The 13478-nt window shown below is 49.9% G+C and overlaps 9 non-coding genes across 9 annotated transcripts; all 9 read right to left on the bottom strand.

The window, feature by feature from the left end:
* Positions 1-706: 706 nt before the first annotated feature.
* Positions 707-1004, bottom strand: LOC147106876 (signal recognition particle RNA). The gene has a single exon (XR_015081111.1).
* A 1138-nt stretch (positions 1005-2142) lies between these two features.
* Positions 2143-2440, bottom strand: LOC147106875 (signal recognition particle RNA). The gene has a single exon (XR_015081201.1).
* A 1138-nt stretch (positions 2441-3578) lies between these two features.
* On the bottom strand, positions 3579-3876 carry LOC147106874 (signal recognition particle RNA). The gene has a single exon (XR_015081110.1).
* Positions 3877-5014: 1138 nt separating this feature from the next.
* On the bottom strand, positions 5015-5312 carry LOC147106873 (signal recognition particle RNA). Its single transcript, XR_015081109.1, has one exon.
* A 1138-nt stretch (positions 5313-6450) lies between these two features.
* Positions 6451-6749, bottom strand: LOC147106872 (signal recognition particle RNA). The gene has a single exon (XR_015081186.1).
* A 1138-nt stretch (positions 6750-7887) lies between these two features.
* Positions 7888-8185, bottom strand: LOC147106871 (signal recognition particle RNA). The gene has a single exon (XR_015081150.1).
* A 1138-nt stretch (positions 8186-9323) lies between these two features.
* On the bottom strand, positions 9324-9621 carry LOC147106870 (signal recognition particle RNA). The gene has a single exon (XR_015081108.1).
* Positions 9622-10759: 1138 nt separating this feature from the next.
* LOC147106869 (signal recognition particle RNA) lies at positions 10760-11057 on the bottom strand. Its single transcript, XR_015081107.1, has one exon.
* A 1130-nt stretch (positions 11058-12187) lies between these two features.
* LOC147106868 (signal recognition particle RNA) lies at positions 12188-12485 on the bottom strand. The gene has a single exon (XR_015081106.1).
* Positions 12486-13478: the final 993 nt, after the last annotated feature.

Genomic DNA, 13478 nt, shown 5'->3' with positions numbered 1-13478 from the left:
TCCTTCGGGTTACATTAAGTAGCGACGACGTTGAGCAGTGGGCTTTCGGTGATCTCACAATGGGGCTTGGAGATAAGTTGAGTCAGTGTAAATTATAAGGAAACTTTTGCTGTGTCTCGCTCGGTTGCATTTGCAGTGAGTAAAATGCAGCCCGCAGCGTCGAGAGCTGCTAATGTTGGAAAAACAGTGAATTGCATAACTGAATGAGTGAAAGGGTAGGAAACGAGCAAAGAATTAGATTGAATGTGAGTGATTGCCAAACTAAATGTATGCCATTTAGTAGTGGGTCAAGTGTGGAGGAGAATGAAATGAGATTTGCGCTCTCTCGTGGCCGCGGCGAGCATAATTGTGTAAAGTGGAGATTTTGTAAGTGCAGTGGCTGCAGTGAGCAGCAGGGAGCAGTAAGCGTGAGTTGAATGTGACGGAGACAAAGTGGGGAATGTGGTAGTAAAATGCCGTGATGATAATGATGGGGAGAGTGTGTGTGCATGTGCGTGGGGGGCTGGTGAAGATTAAGATGTTGTAAAGTGTGAGGCTTTGTTGTGGCGATGATATTGGATGTGAGAGGGGAAATCATTGCGGGTCGCAAGATTAGTGTGGTGTGACTGAATGTGGGGAGAAAAGGCAGCGAGTTTGTTTGCAGTGTTGGCGATGGACACGTGTGGAGGTTTTTTGTTTGTTTGTTTGTTGTAAAGCAGAGAGTGGGAAAAGGATGCGTCTCACTGTATTGGCCAGGCTGCACTGCAGCCTCTATTCACAAGTGCGACCCGACTACCGAGCAGCACGGGGGCTTTGACCTGCTCCGTTTCCGACCTGGGCCGGTTCACCCCGCTTTATCCGACCTGGTGAGCCCAGGTTCTCCTAGGACCACCATGTGGATACTGCTCTTAGTGCGGACACCCGATCGGCACAGAAGACGGCAGCCCAGAACTCCTGACCTCAAGCAATCCTACAGCCTCAGCCTCCCAGCAGCGGGATCACAGGTGCGCGCCACCGCACCCGGCAGCTTTTGCTCTTGTTTCAGCTGCCTTCAGTTCAAAATGGCAGCAGCTGCTCGCCTGCACTGAGTTAATGCAGGTATGATGCTGTGCTTCCTTTACTCATCTGGTGTCATTGCATGCTCCGGTGACGACTAAGTAAGAACATCAAGACAATTTCAGTGATTGCACATTTCTGGGCAAGGACAGCATTCCGATTCTATTCGGCTATACTAGCCTTCAGCGCAAGTATCAGTGCCTTGCAAAATGTGACAGGCGGCGTGTCGGTTGGCTGTCGTTCAGATTCGCGTTTGCTGCGAGGATTGCAGCACGGAGGAGCAGAGTCATTTCTGATGTAAAATATCTCACTGACGCACAGTTCTTACTAAGTGAAGCGGTCAAGTCACAATCAGTGAGCATTGTTTGTTTCCTCGGCCCCTATCTTCTGCCCTGGCCTTCTCCTTCGGGTTACATTAAGTAGCGACGACGTTGAGCAGTGGGCTTTCGGTGATCTCACAATGGGGCTTGGAGATAAGTTGAGTCAGTGTAAATTATAAGGAAACTTTTGCTGTGTCTCGCTCGGTTGCATTTGCAGTGAGTAAAATGCAGCCCGCAGCGTCGAGAGCTGCTAATGTTGGAAAAACAGTGAATTGCATAACTGAATGAGTGAAAGGGTAGGAAACGAGCAAAGAATTAGATTGAATGTGAGTGATTGCCAAACTAAATGTATGCCATTTAGTAGTGGGTCAAGTGTGGAGGAGAATGAAATGAGATTTGCGCTCTCTCGTGGCCGCGGCGAGCATAATTGTGTAAAGTGGAGATTTTGTAAGTGCAGTGGCTGCAGTGAGCAGCAGGGAGCAGTAAGCGTGAGTTGAATGTGACGGAGACAAAGTGGGGAATGTGGTAGTAAAATGCCGTGATGATAATGATGGGGAGAGTGTGTGTGCATGTGCGTGGGGGGCTGGTGAAGATTAAGATGTTGTAAAGTGTGAGGCTTTGTTGTGGCGATGATATTGGATGTGAGAGGGGAAATCATTGCGGGTCGCAAGATTAGTGTGGTGTGACTGAATGTGGGGAGAAAAGGCAGCGAGTTTGTTTGCAGTGTTGGCGATGGACACGTGTGGAGGTTTTTTGTTTGTTTGTTTGTTGTAAAGCAGAGAGTGGGAAAAGGATGCGTCTCACTGTATTGGCCAGGCTGCACTGCAGCCTCTATTCACAAGTGCGACCCGACTACCGAGCAGCACGGGGGCTTTGACCTGCTCCGTTTCCGACCTGGGCCGGTTCACCCCGCTTTATCCGACCTGGTGAGCCCAGGTTCTCCTAGGACCACCATGTGGATACTGCTCTTAGTGCGGACACCCGATCGGCACAGAAGACGGCAGCCCAGAACTCCTGACCTCAAGCAATCCTACAGCCTCAGCCGCCCGGCAGCGGGATCACAGGTGCGCGCCACCGCACCCGACAGCTTTTGCTCTTGTTTCAGCTGCCTTCAGTTCAAAATGGCAGCAGCTGCTCGCCTGCACTGAGTTAATGCAGGTATGATGCTGTGCTTCCTTTACTCATCTGGTGTCATTGCATGCTCCGGTGACGACTAAGTAAGAACATCAAGACAATTTCAGTGATTGCACATTTCTGGGCAAGGACAGCATTCCGATTCTATTCGGCTATACTAGCCTTCAGCGCAAGTATCAGTGCCTTGCAAAATGTGACAGGCGGCGTGTCGGTTGGCTGTCGTTCAGATTCGCGTTTGCTGCGAGGATTGCAGCACGGAGGAGCAGAGTCATTTCTGATGTAAAATATCTCACTGACGCACAGTTCTTACTAAGTGAAGCGGTCAAGTCACAATCAGTGAGCATTGTTTGTTTCCTCGGCCCCTATCTTCTGCCCTGGCCTTCTCCTTCGGGTTACATTAAGTAGCGACGACGTTGAGCAGTGGGCTTTCGGTGATCTCACAATGGGGCTTGGAGATAAGTTGAGTCAGTGTAAATTATAAGGAAACTTTTGCTGTGTCTCGCTCGGTTGCATTTGCAGTGAGTAAAATGCAGCCCGCAGCGTCGAGAGCTGCTAATGTTGGAAAAACAGTGAATTGCATAACTGAATGAGTGAAAGGGTAGGAAACGAGCAAAGAATTAGATTGAATGTGAGTGATTGCCAAACTAAATGTATGCCATTTAGTAGTGGGTCAAGTGTGGAGGAGAATGAAATGAGATTTGCGCTCTCTCGTGGCCGCGGCGAGCATAATTGTGTAAAGTGGAGATTTTGTAAGTGCAGTGGCTGCAGTGAGCAGCAGGGAGCAGTAAGCGTGAGTTGAATGTGACGGAGACAAAGTGGGGAATGTGGTAGTAAAATGCCGTGATGATAATGATGGGGAGAGTGTGTGTGCATGTGCGTGGGGGGCTGGTGAAGATTAAGATGTTGTAAAGTGTGAGGCTTTGTTGTGGCGATGATATTGGATGTGAGAGGGGAAATCATTGCGGGTCGCAAGATTAGTGTGGTGTGACTGAATGTGGGGAGAAAAGGCAGCGAGTTTGTTTGCAGTGTTGGCGATGGACACGTGTGGAGGTTTTTTGTTTGTTTGTTTGTTGTAAAGCAGAGAGTGGGAAAAGGATGCGTCTCACTGTATTGGCCAGGCTGCACTGCAGCCTCTATTCACAAGTGCGACCCGACTACCGAGCAGCACGGGGGCTTTGACCTGCTCCGTTTCCGACCTGGGCCGGTTCACCCCGCTTTATCCGACCTGGTGAGCCCAGGTTCTCCTAGGACCACCATGTGGATACTGCTCTTAGTGCGGACACCCGATCGGCACAGAAGACGGCAGCCCAGAACTCCTGACCTCAAGCAATCCTACAGCCTCAGCCTCCCAGCAGCGGGATCACAGGTGCGCGCCACCGCACCCGGCAGCTTTTGCTCTTGTTTCAGCTGCCTTCAGTTCAAAATGGCAGCAGCTGCTCGCCTGCACTGAGTTAATGCAGGTATGATGCTGTGCTTCCTTTACTCATCTGGTGTCATTGCATGCTCCGGTGACGACTAAGTAAGAACATCAAGACAATTTCAGTGATTGCACATTTCTGGGCAAGGACAGCATTCCGATTCTATTCGGCTATACTAGCCTTCAGCGCAAGTATCAGTGCCTTGCAAAATGTGACAGGCGGCGTGTCGGTTGGCTGTCGTTCAGATTCGCGTTTGCTGCGAGGATTGCAGCACGGAGGAGCAGAGTCATTTCTGATGTAAAATATCTCACTGACGCACAGTTCTTACTAAGTGAAGCGGTCAAGTCACAATCAGTGAGCATTGTTTGTTTCCTCGGCCCCTATCTTCTGCCCTGGCCTTCTCCTTCGGGTTACATTAAGTAGCGACGACGTTGAGCAGTGGGCTTTCGGTGATCTCACAATGGGGCTTGGAGATAAGTTGAGTCAGTGTAAATTATAAGGAAACTTTTGCTGTGTCTCGCTCGGTTGCATTTGCAGTGAGTAAAATGCAGCCCGCAGCGTCGAGAGCTGCTAATGTTGGAAAAACAGTGAATTGCATAACTGAATGAGTGAAAGGGTAGGAAACGAGCAAAGAATTAGATTGAATGTGAGTGATTGCCAAACTAAATGTATGCCATTTAGTAGTGGGTCAAGTGTGGAGGAGAATGAAATGAGATTTGCGCTCTCTCGTGGCCGCGGCGAGCATAATTGTGTAAAGTGGAGATTTTGTAAGTGCAGTGGCTGCAGTGAGCAGCAGGGAGCAGTAAGCGTGAGTTGAATGTGACGGAGACAAAGTGGGGAATGTGGTAGTAAAATGCCGTGATGATAATGATGGGGAGAGTGTGTGTGCATGTGCGTGGGGGGCTGGTGAAGATTAAGATGTTGTAAAGTGTGAGGCTTTGTTGTGGCGATGATATTGGATGTGAGAGGGGAAATCATTGCGGGTCGCAAGATTAGTGTGGTGTGACTGAATGTGGGGAGAAAAGGCAGCGAGTTTGTTTGCAGTGTTGGCGATGGACACGTGTGGAGGTTTTTTGTTTGTTTGTTTGTTGTAAAGCAGAGAGTGGGAAAAGGATGCGTCTCACTGTATTGGCCAGGCTGCACTGCAGCCTCTATTCACAAGTGCGACCCGACTACCGAGCAGCACGGGGGCTTTGACCTGCTCCGTTTCCGACCTGGGCCGGTTCACCCCGCTTTATCCGACCTGGTGAGCCCAGGTTCTCCTAGGACCACCATGTGGATACTGCTCTTAGTGCGGACACCCGATCGGCACAGAAGACGGCAGCCCAGAACTCCTGACCTCAAGCAATCCTACAGCCTCAGCCTCCCAGCAGCGGGATCACAGGTGCGCGCCACCGCACCCGGCAGCTTTTGCTCTTGTTTCAGCTGCCTTCAGTTCAAAATGGCAGCAGCTGCTCGCCTGCACTGAGTTAATGCAGGTATGATGCTGTGCTTCCTTTACTCATCTGGTGTCATTGCATGCTCCGGTGACGACTAAGTAAGAACATCAAGACAATTTCAGTGATTGCACATTTCTGGGCAAGGACAGCATTCCGATTCTATTCGGCTATACTAGCCTTCAGCGCAAGTATCAGTGCCTTGCAAAATGTGACAGGCGGCGTGTCGGTTGGCTGTCGTTCAGATTCGCGTTTGCTGCGAGGATTGCAGCACGGAGGAGCAGAGTCATTTCTGATGTAAAATATCTCACTGACGCACAGTTCTTACTAAGTGAAGCGGTCAAGTCACAATCAGTGAGCATTGTTTGTTTCCTCGGCCCCTATCTTCTGCCCTGGCCTTCTCCTTCGGGTTACATTAAGTAGCGACGACGTTGAGCAGTGGGCTTTCGGTGATCTCACAATGGGGCTTGGAGATAAGTTGAGTCAGTGTAAATTATAAGGAAACTTTTGCTGTGTCTCGCTCGGTTGCATTTGCAGTGAGTAAAATGCAGCCCGCAGCGTCGAGAGCTGCTAATGTTGGAAAAACAGTGAATTGCATAACTGAATGAGTGAAAGGGTAGGAAACGAGCAAAGAATTAGATTGAATGTGAGTGATTGCCAAACTAAATGTATGCCATTTAGTAGTGGGTCAAGTGTGGAGGAGAATGAAATGAGATTTGCGCTCTCTCGTGGCCGCGGCGAGCATAATTGTGTAAAGTGGAGATTTTGTAAGTGCAGTGGCTGCAGTGAGCAGCAGGGAGCAGTAAGCGTGAGTTGAATGTGACGGAGACAAAGTGGGGAATGTGGTAGTAAAATGCCGTGATGATAATGATGGGGAGAGTGTGTGTGCATGTGCGTGGGGGGCTGGTGAAGATTAAGATGTTGTAAAGTGTGAGGCTTTGTTGTGGCGATGATATTGGATGTGAGAGGGGAAATCATTGCGGGTCGCAAGATTAGTGTGGTGTGACTGAATGTGGGGAGAAAAGGCAGCGAGTTTGTTTGCAGTGTTGGCGATGGACACGTGTGGAGGTTTTTTGTTTGTTTGTTTGTTGTAAAGCAGAGAGTGGGAAAAGGATGCGTCTCACTGTATTGGCCAGGCTGCACTGCAGCCTCTATTCACAAGTGCGACCCGACTACCGAGCAGCACGGGGGCTTTGACCTAGCTCCGTTTCCGACCTGGGCCGGTTCACCCCGCTTTATCCGACCTGGTGAGCCCAGGTTCTCCTAGGACCACCATGTGGATACTGCTCTTAGTGCGGACACCCGATCGGCACAGAAGACGGCAGCCCAGAACTCCTGACCTCAAGCAATCCTACAGCCTCAGCCTCCCAGCAGCGGGATCACAGGTGCGCGCCACCGCACCCGGCAGCTTTTGCTCTTGTTTCAGCTGCCTTCAGTTCAAAATGGCAGCAGCTGCTCGCCTGCACTGAGTTAATGCAGGTATGATGCTGTGCTTCCTTTACTCATCTGGTGTCATTGCATGCTCCGGTGACGACTAAGTAAGAACATCAAGACAATTTCAGTGATTGCACATTTCTGGGCAAGGACAGCATTCCGATTCTATTCGGCTATACTAGCCTTCAGCGCAAGTATCAGTGCCTTGCAAAATGTGACAGGCGGCGTGTCGGTTGGCTGTCGTTCAGATTCGCGTTTGCTGCGAGGATTGCAGCACGGAGGAGCAGAGTCATTTCTGATGTAAAATATCTCACTGACGCACAGTTCTTACTAAGTGAAGCGGTCAAGTCACAATCAGTGAGCATTGTTTGTTTCCTCGGCCCCTATCTTCTGCCCTGGCCTTCTCCTTCGGGTTACATTAAGTAGCGACGACGTTGAACAGTGGGCTTTCGGTGATCTCACAATGGGGCTTGGAGATAAGTTGAGTCAGTGTAAATTATAAGGAAACTTTTGCTGTGTCTCGCTCGGTTGCATTTGCAGTGAGTAAAATGCAGCCCGCAGCGTCGAGAGCTGCTAATGTTGGAAAAACAGTGAATTGCATAACTGAATGAGTGAAAGGGTAGGAAACGAGCAAAGAATTAGATTGAATGTGAGTGATTGCCAAACTAAATGTATGCCATTTAGTAGTGGGTCAAGTGTGGAGGAGAATGAAATGAGATTTGCGCTCTCTCGTGGCCGCGGCGAGCATAATTGTGTAAAGTGGAGATTTTGTAAGTGCAGTGGCTGCAGTGAGCAGCAGGGAGCAGTAAGCGTGAGTTGAATGTGACGGAGACAAAGTGGGGAATGTGGTAGTAAAATGCCGTGATGATAATGATGGGGAGAGTGTGTGTGCATGTGCGTGGGGGGCTGGTGAAGATTAAGATGTTGTAAAGTGTGAGGCTTTGTTGTGGCGATGATATTGGATGTGAGAGGGGAAATCATTGCGGGTCGCAAGATTAGTGTGGTGTGACTGAATGTGGGGAGAAAAGGCAGCGAGTTTGTTTGCAGTGTTGGCGATGGACACGTGTGGAGGTTTTTTGTTTGTTTGTTTGTTGTAAAGCAGAGAGTGGGAAAAGGATGCGTCTCACTGTATTGGCCAGGCTGCACTGCAGCCTCTATTCACAAGTGCGACCCGACTACCGAGCAGCACGGGGGCTTTGACCTGCTCCGTTTCCGACCTGGGCCGGTTCACCCCGCTTTATCCGACCTGGTGAGCCCAGGTTATCCTAGGACCACCATGTGGATACTGCTCTTAGTGCGGACACCCGATCGGCACAGAAGACGGCAGCCCAGAACTCCTGACCTCAAACAATCCTACAGCCTCAGCCTCCCAGCAGCGGGATCACAGGTGCGCGCCACCGCACCCGGCAGCTTTTGCTCTTGTTTCAGCTGCCTTCAGTTCAAAATGGCAGCAGCTGCTCGCCTGCACTGAGTTAATGCAGGTATGATGCTGTGCTTCCTTTACTCATCTGGTGTCATTGCATGCTCCGGTGACGACTAAGTAAGAACATCAAGACAATTTCAGTGATTGCACATTTCTGGGCAAGGACAGCATTCCGATTCTATTCGGCTATACTAGCCTTCAGCGCAAGTATCAGTGCCTTGCAAAATGTGACAGGCGGCGTGTCGGTTGGCTGTCGTTCAGATTCGCGTTTGCTGCGAGGATTGCAGCACGGAGGAGCAGAGTCATTTCTGATGTAAAATATCTCACTGACGCACAGTTCTTACTAAGTGAAGCGGTCAAGTCACAATCAGTGAGCATTGTTTGTTTCCTCGGCCCCTATCTTCTGCCCTGGCCTTCTCCTTCGGGTTACATTAAGTAGCGACGACGTTGAACAGTGGGCTTTCGGTGATCTCACAATGGGGCTTGGAGATAAGTTGAGTCAGTGTAAATTATAAGGAAACTTTTGCTGTGTCTCGCTCGGTTGCATTTGCAGTGAGTAAAATGCAGCCCGCAGCGTCGAGAGCTGCTAATGTTGGAAAAACAGTGAATTGCATAACTGAATGAGTGAAAGGGTAGGAAACGAGCAAAGAATTAGATTGAATGTGAGTGATTGCCAAACTAAATGTATGCCATTTAGTAGTGGGTCAAGTGTGGAGGAGAATGAAATGAGATTTGCGCTCTCTCGTGGCCGCGGCGAGCATAATTGTGTAAAGTGGAGATTTTGTAAGTGCAGTGGCTGCAGTGAGCAGCAGGGAGCAGTAAGCGTGAGTTGAATGTGACGGAGACAAAGTGGGGAATGTGGTAGTAAAATGCCGTGATGATAATGATGGGGAGAGTGTGTGTGCATGTGCGTGGGGGGCTGGTGAAGATTAAGATGTTGTAAAGTGTGAGGCTTTGTTGTGGCGATGATATTGGATGTGAGAGGGGAAATCATTGCGGGTCGCAAGATTAGTGTGGTGTGACTGAATGTGGGGAGAAAAGGCAGCGAGTTTGTTTGCAGTGTTGGCGATGGACACGTGTGGAGGTTTTTTGTTTGTTTGTTTGTTGTAAAGCAGAGAGTGGGAAAAGGATGCGTCTCACTGTATTGGCCAGGCTGCACTGCAGCCTCTATTCACAAGTGCGACCCGACTACCGAGCAGCACGGGGGCTTTGACCTGCTCCGTTTCCGACCTGGGCCGGTTCACCCCGCTTTATCCGACCTGGTGAGCCCAGGTTCTCCTAGGACCACCATGTGGATACTGCTCTTAGTGCGGACACCCGATCGGCACAGAAGACGGCAGCCCAGAACTCCTGACCTCAAGCAATCCTACAGCCTCAGCCTCCCAGCAGCGGGATCACAGGTGCGCGCCACCGCACCCGGCAGCTTTTGCTCTTGTTTCAGCTGCCTTCAGTTCAAAATGGCAGCAGCTGCTCGCCTGCACTGAGTTAATGCAGGTATGATGCTGTGCTTCCTTTACTCATCTGGTGTCATTGCATGCTCCGGTGACGACTAAGTAAGAACATCAAGACAATTTCAGTGATTGCACATTTCTGGGCAAGGACAGCATTCCGATTCTATTCGGCTATACTAGCCTTCAGCGCAAGTATCAGTGCCTTGCAAAATGTGACAGGCGGCGTGTCGGTTGGCTGTCGTTCAGATTCGCGTTTGCTGCGAGGATTGCAGCACGGAGGAGCAGAGTCATTTCTGATGTAAAATATCTCACTGACGCACAGTTCTTACTAAGTGAAGCGGTCAAGTCACAATCAGTGAGCATTGTTTGTTTCCTCGGCCCCTATCTTCTGCCCTGGCCTTCTCCTTCGGGTTACATTAAGTAGCGACGACGTTGAGCAGTGGGCTTTCGGTGATCTCACAATGGGGCTTGGAGATAAGTTGAGTCAGTGTAAATTATAAGGAAACTTTTGCTGTGTCTCGCTCGGTTGCATTTGCAGTGAGTAAAATGCAGCCCGCAGCGTCGAGAGCTGCTAATGTTGGAAAAACAGTGAATTGCATAACTGAATGAGTGAAAGGGTAGGAAACGAGCAAAGAATTAGATTGAATGTGAGTGATTGCCAAACTAAATGTATGCCATTTAGTAGTGGGTCAAGTGTGGAGGAGAATGAAATGAGATTTGCGCTCTCTCGTGGCCGCGGCGAGCATAATTGTGTAAAGTGGAGATTTTGTAAGTGCAGTGGCTGCAGTGAGCAGCAGGGAGCAGTAAGCGTGAGTTGAATGTGACGGAGACAAAGTGGGGAATGTGGTAGTAAAATGCCGTGATGATAATGATGGGGAGAGTGTGTGTGCATGTGCGTGGGGGGCTGGTGAAGATTAAGATGTTGTAAAGTGTGAGGCTTTGTTGTGGCGATGATATTGGATGTGAGAGGGGAAATCATTGCGGGTCGCAAGATTAGTGTGGTGTGACTGAATGTGGGGAGAAAAGGCAGCGAGTTTGTTTGCAGTGTTGGCGATGGACACGTGTGGAGGTTTTTTGTTTGTTTGTTTGTTGTAAAGCAGAGAGTGGGAAAAGGATGCGTCTCACTGTATTGGCCAGGCTGCACTGCAGCCTCTATTCACAAGTGCGACCCGACTACCGAGCAGCACGGGGGCTTTGACCTGCTCCGTTTCCGACCTGGGCCGGTTCACCCCGCTTTATCCGACCTGGTGAGCCCAGGTTCTCCTAGGACCACCATGTGGATACTGCTCTTAGTGCGGACACCCGATCGGCACAGAAGACGGCAGCCCAGAACTCCTGACCTCAAGCAATCCTACAGCCTCAGCCTCCCAGCAGCGGGATCACAGGTGCGCGCCACCGCACCCGGCAGCTTTTGCTCTTGTTTCAGCTGCCTTCAGTTCAAAATGGCAGCAGTTGCTCGCCTGCACTGAGTTCATGCAGGTATGATGCTGTGCTTCCTTTACTCATCTGGTGTCATTGCATGCTCCGGTGACGACTAAGTAAGAACATCAAGACAATTTCAGTGATTGCACATTTCTGGGCAAGGACAGCATTCCGATTCTATTCGGCTATACTAGCCTTCAGCGCAAGTATCAGTGCCTTGCAAAATGTGACAGGCGGCGTGTCGGTTGGCTGTCGTTCAGATTCGCGTTTGCTGCGAGGATTGCAGCACGGAGGAGCAGAGTCATTTCTGATGTAAAATATCTCACTGACGCACAGTTCTTACTAAGTGAAGCGGTCAAGTCACAATCAGTGAGCATTGTTTGTTTCCTCGGCCCCTATCTTCTGCCCTGGCCTTCTCCTTCGGGTTACATTAAGTAGCGACGACGTTGAACAGTGGGCTTTCGGTGATCTCACAATGGGGCTTGGAGATAAGTTGAGTCAGTGTAAATTATAAGGAAACTTTTGCTGTGTCTCGCTCGGTTGCATTTGCAGTGAGTAAAATGCAGCCCGCAGCGTCGAGAGCTGCTAATGTTGGAAAAACAGTGAATTGCATAACTGAATGAGTGAAAGGGTAGGAAACGAGCAAAGAATTAGATTGAATGTGAGTGATTGCCAAACTAAATGTATGCCATTTAGTAGTGGGTCAAGTGTGGAGGAGAATGAAATGAGATTTGCGCTCTCTCGTGGCCGCGGCGAGCATAATTGTGTAAAGTGGAGATTTTGTAAGTGCAGTGGCTGCAGTGAGCAGCAGGGAGCAGTAAGCGTGAGTTGAATGTGACGGAGACAAAGTGGGGAATGTGGTAGTAAAATGCCGTGATGATAATGATGGGGAGAGTGTGTGTGCATGTGCGTGGGGGGCTGTTGAAGATTAAGATGTTGTAAAGTGTGAGGCTTTGTTGTGGCGATGATATTGGATGTGAGAGGGGAAATCATTGCGGGTCGCAAGATTAGTGTGGTGTGACTGAATGTGGGGAGAAAAGGCAGCGAGTTTGTTTGCAGTGTTGGCGATGGACACGTGTGGAGGTTTTTTGTTTGTTGTAAAGCAGAGAGTGGGAAAAGGATGCGTCTCACTGTATTGGCCAGGCTGCACTGCAGCCTCTATTCACAAGTGCGACCCGACTACCGAGCAGCACGGGGGCTTTGACCTGCTCCGTTTCCGACCTGGGCCGGTTCACCCCGCTTTATCCGACCTGGTGAGCCCAGGTTCTCCTAGGACCACCATGTGGATACTGCTCTTAGTGCGGACACCCGATCGGCACAGAAGACGGCAGCCCAGAACTCCTGACCTCAAGCAATCCTACAGCCTCAGCCTCCCAGCAGCGGGATCACAGGTGCGCGCCACCGCACCCGGCAGCTTTTGCTCTTGTTTCAGCTGCCTTCAGTTCAAAATGGCAGCAGTTGCTCGCCTGCACTGAGTTCATGCAGGTATGATGCTGTGCTTCCTTTACTCATCTGGTGTCATTGCATGCTCCGGTGACGACTAAGTAAGAACATCAAGACAATTTCAGTGATTGCACATTTCTGGGCAAGGACAGCATTCCGATTCTATTCGGCTATACTAGCCTTCAGCGCAAGTATCAGTGCCTTGCAAAATGTGACAGGCGGCGTGTCGGTTGGCTGTCGTTCAGATTCGCGTTTGCTGCGAGGATTGCAGCACGGAGGAGCAGAGTCATTTCTGATGTAAAATATCTCACTGACGCACAGTTCTTACTAAGTGAAGCGGTCAAGTCACAATCAGTGAGCATTGTTTGTTTCCTCGGCCCCTATCTTCTGCCCTGGCCTTCTCCTTCGGGTTACATTAAGTAGCGACGACGTTGAACAGTGGGCTTTCGGTGATCTCACAATGGGGCTTGGAGATAAGTTGAGTCAGTGTAAATTATAAGGAAACTTTTGCTGTGTCTCGCTCGGTTGCATTTGCAGTGAGTAAAATGCAGCCCGCAGCGTCGAGAGCTGCTAATGTTGGAAAAACAGTGAATTGCATAACTGAATGAGTGAAAGGGTAGGAAACGAGCAAAGAATTAGATTGAATGTGAGTGATTGCCAAACTAAATGTATGCCATTTAGTAGTGGGTCAAGTGTGGAGGAGAATGAAATGAGATTTGCGCTCTCTCGTGGCCGCGGCGAGCATAATTGTGTAAAGTGGAGATTTTGTAAGTGCAGTGGCTGCAGTGAGCAGCAGGGAGCAGTAAGCGTGAGTTGAATGTGACGGAGACAAAGTGGGGAATGTGGTAGTAAAATGCCGTGATGATAATGATGGGGAGAGTGTGTGTGCATGTGCGTGGGGGGCTGTTGAAGATTAAGATGTTGTAAAGTGTGAGGCTTTGTTGTGGCGATGATATTGGATG

The sequence above is a fragment of the Somniosus microcephalus genome, chromosome 15, assembly GCF_052327205.1.
Source record: "Somniosus microcephalus isolate GS21.2 chromosome 15, FLI_Smic_1.0, whole genome shotgun sequence".
In the NCBI taxonomy this organism is placed as follows: domain Eukaryota; kingdom Metazoa; phylum Chordata; class Chondrichthyes; order Squaliformes; family Somniosidae; genus Somniosus; species Somniosus microcephalus.
The sequence above is the reverse complement of the archived record's forward strand: the minus strand, read 5'-3'. Positions and strand labels throughout refer to the sequence as shown.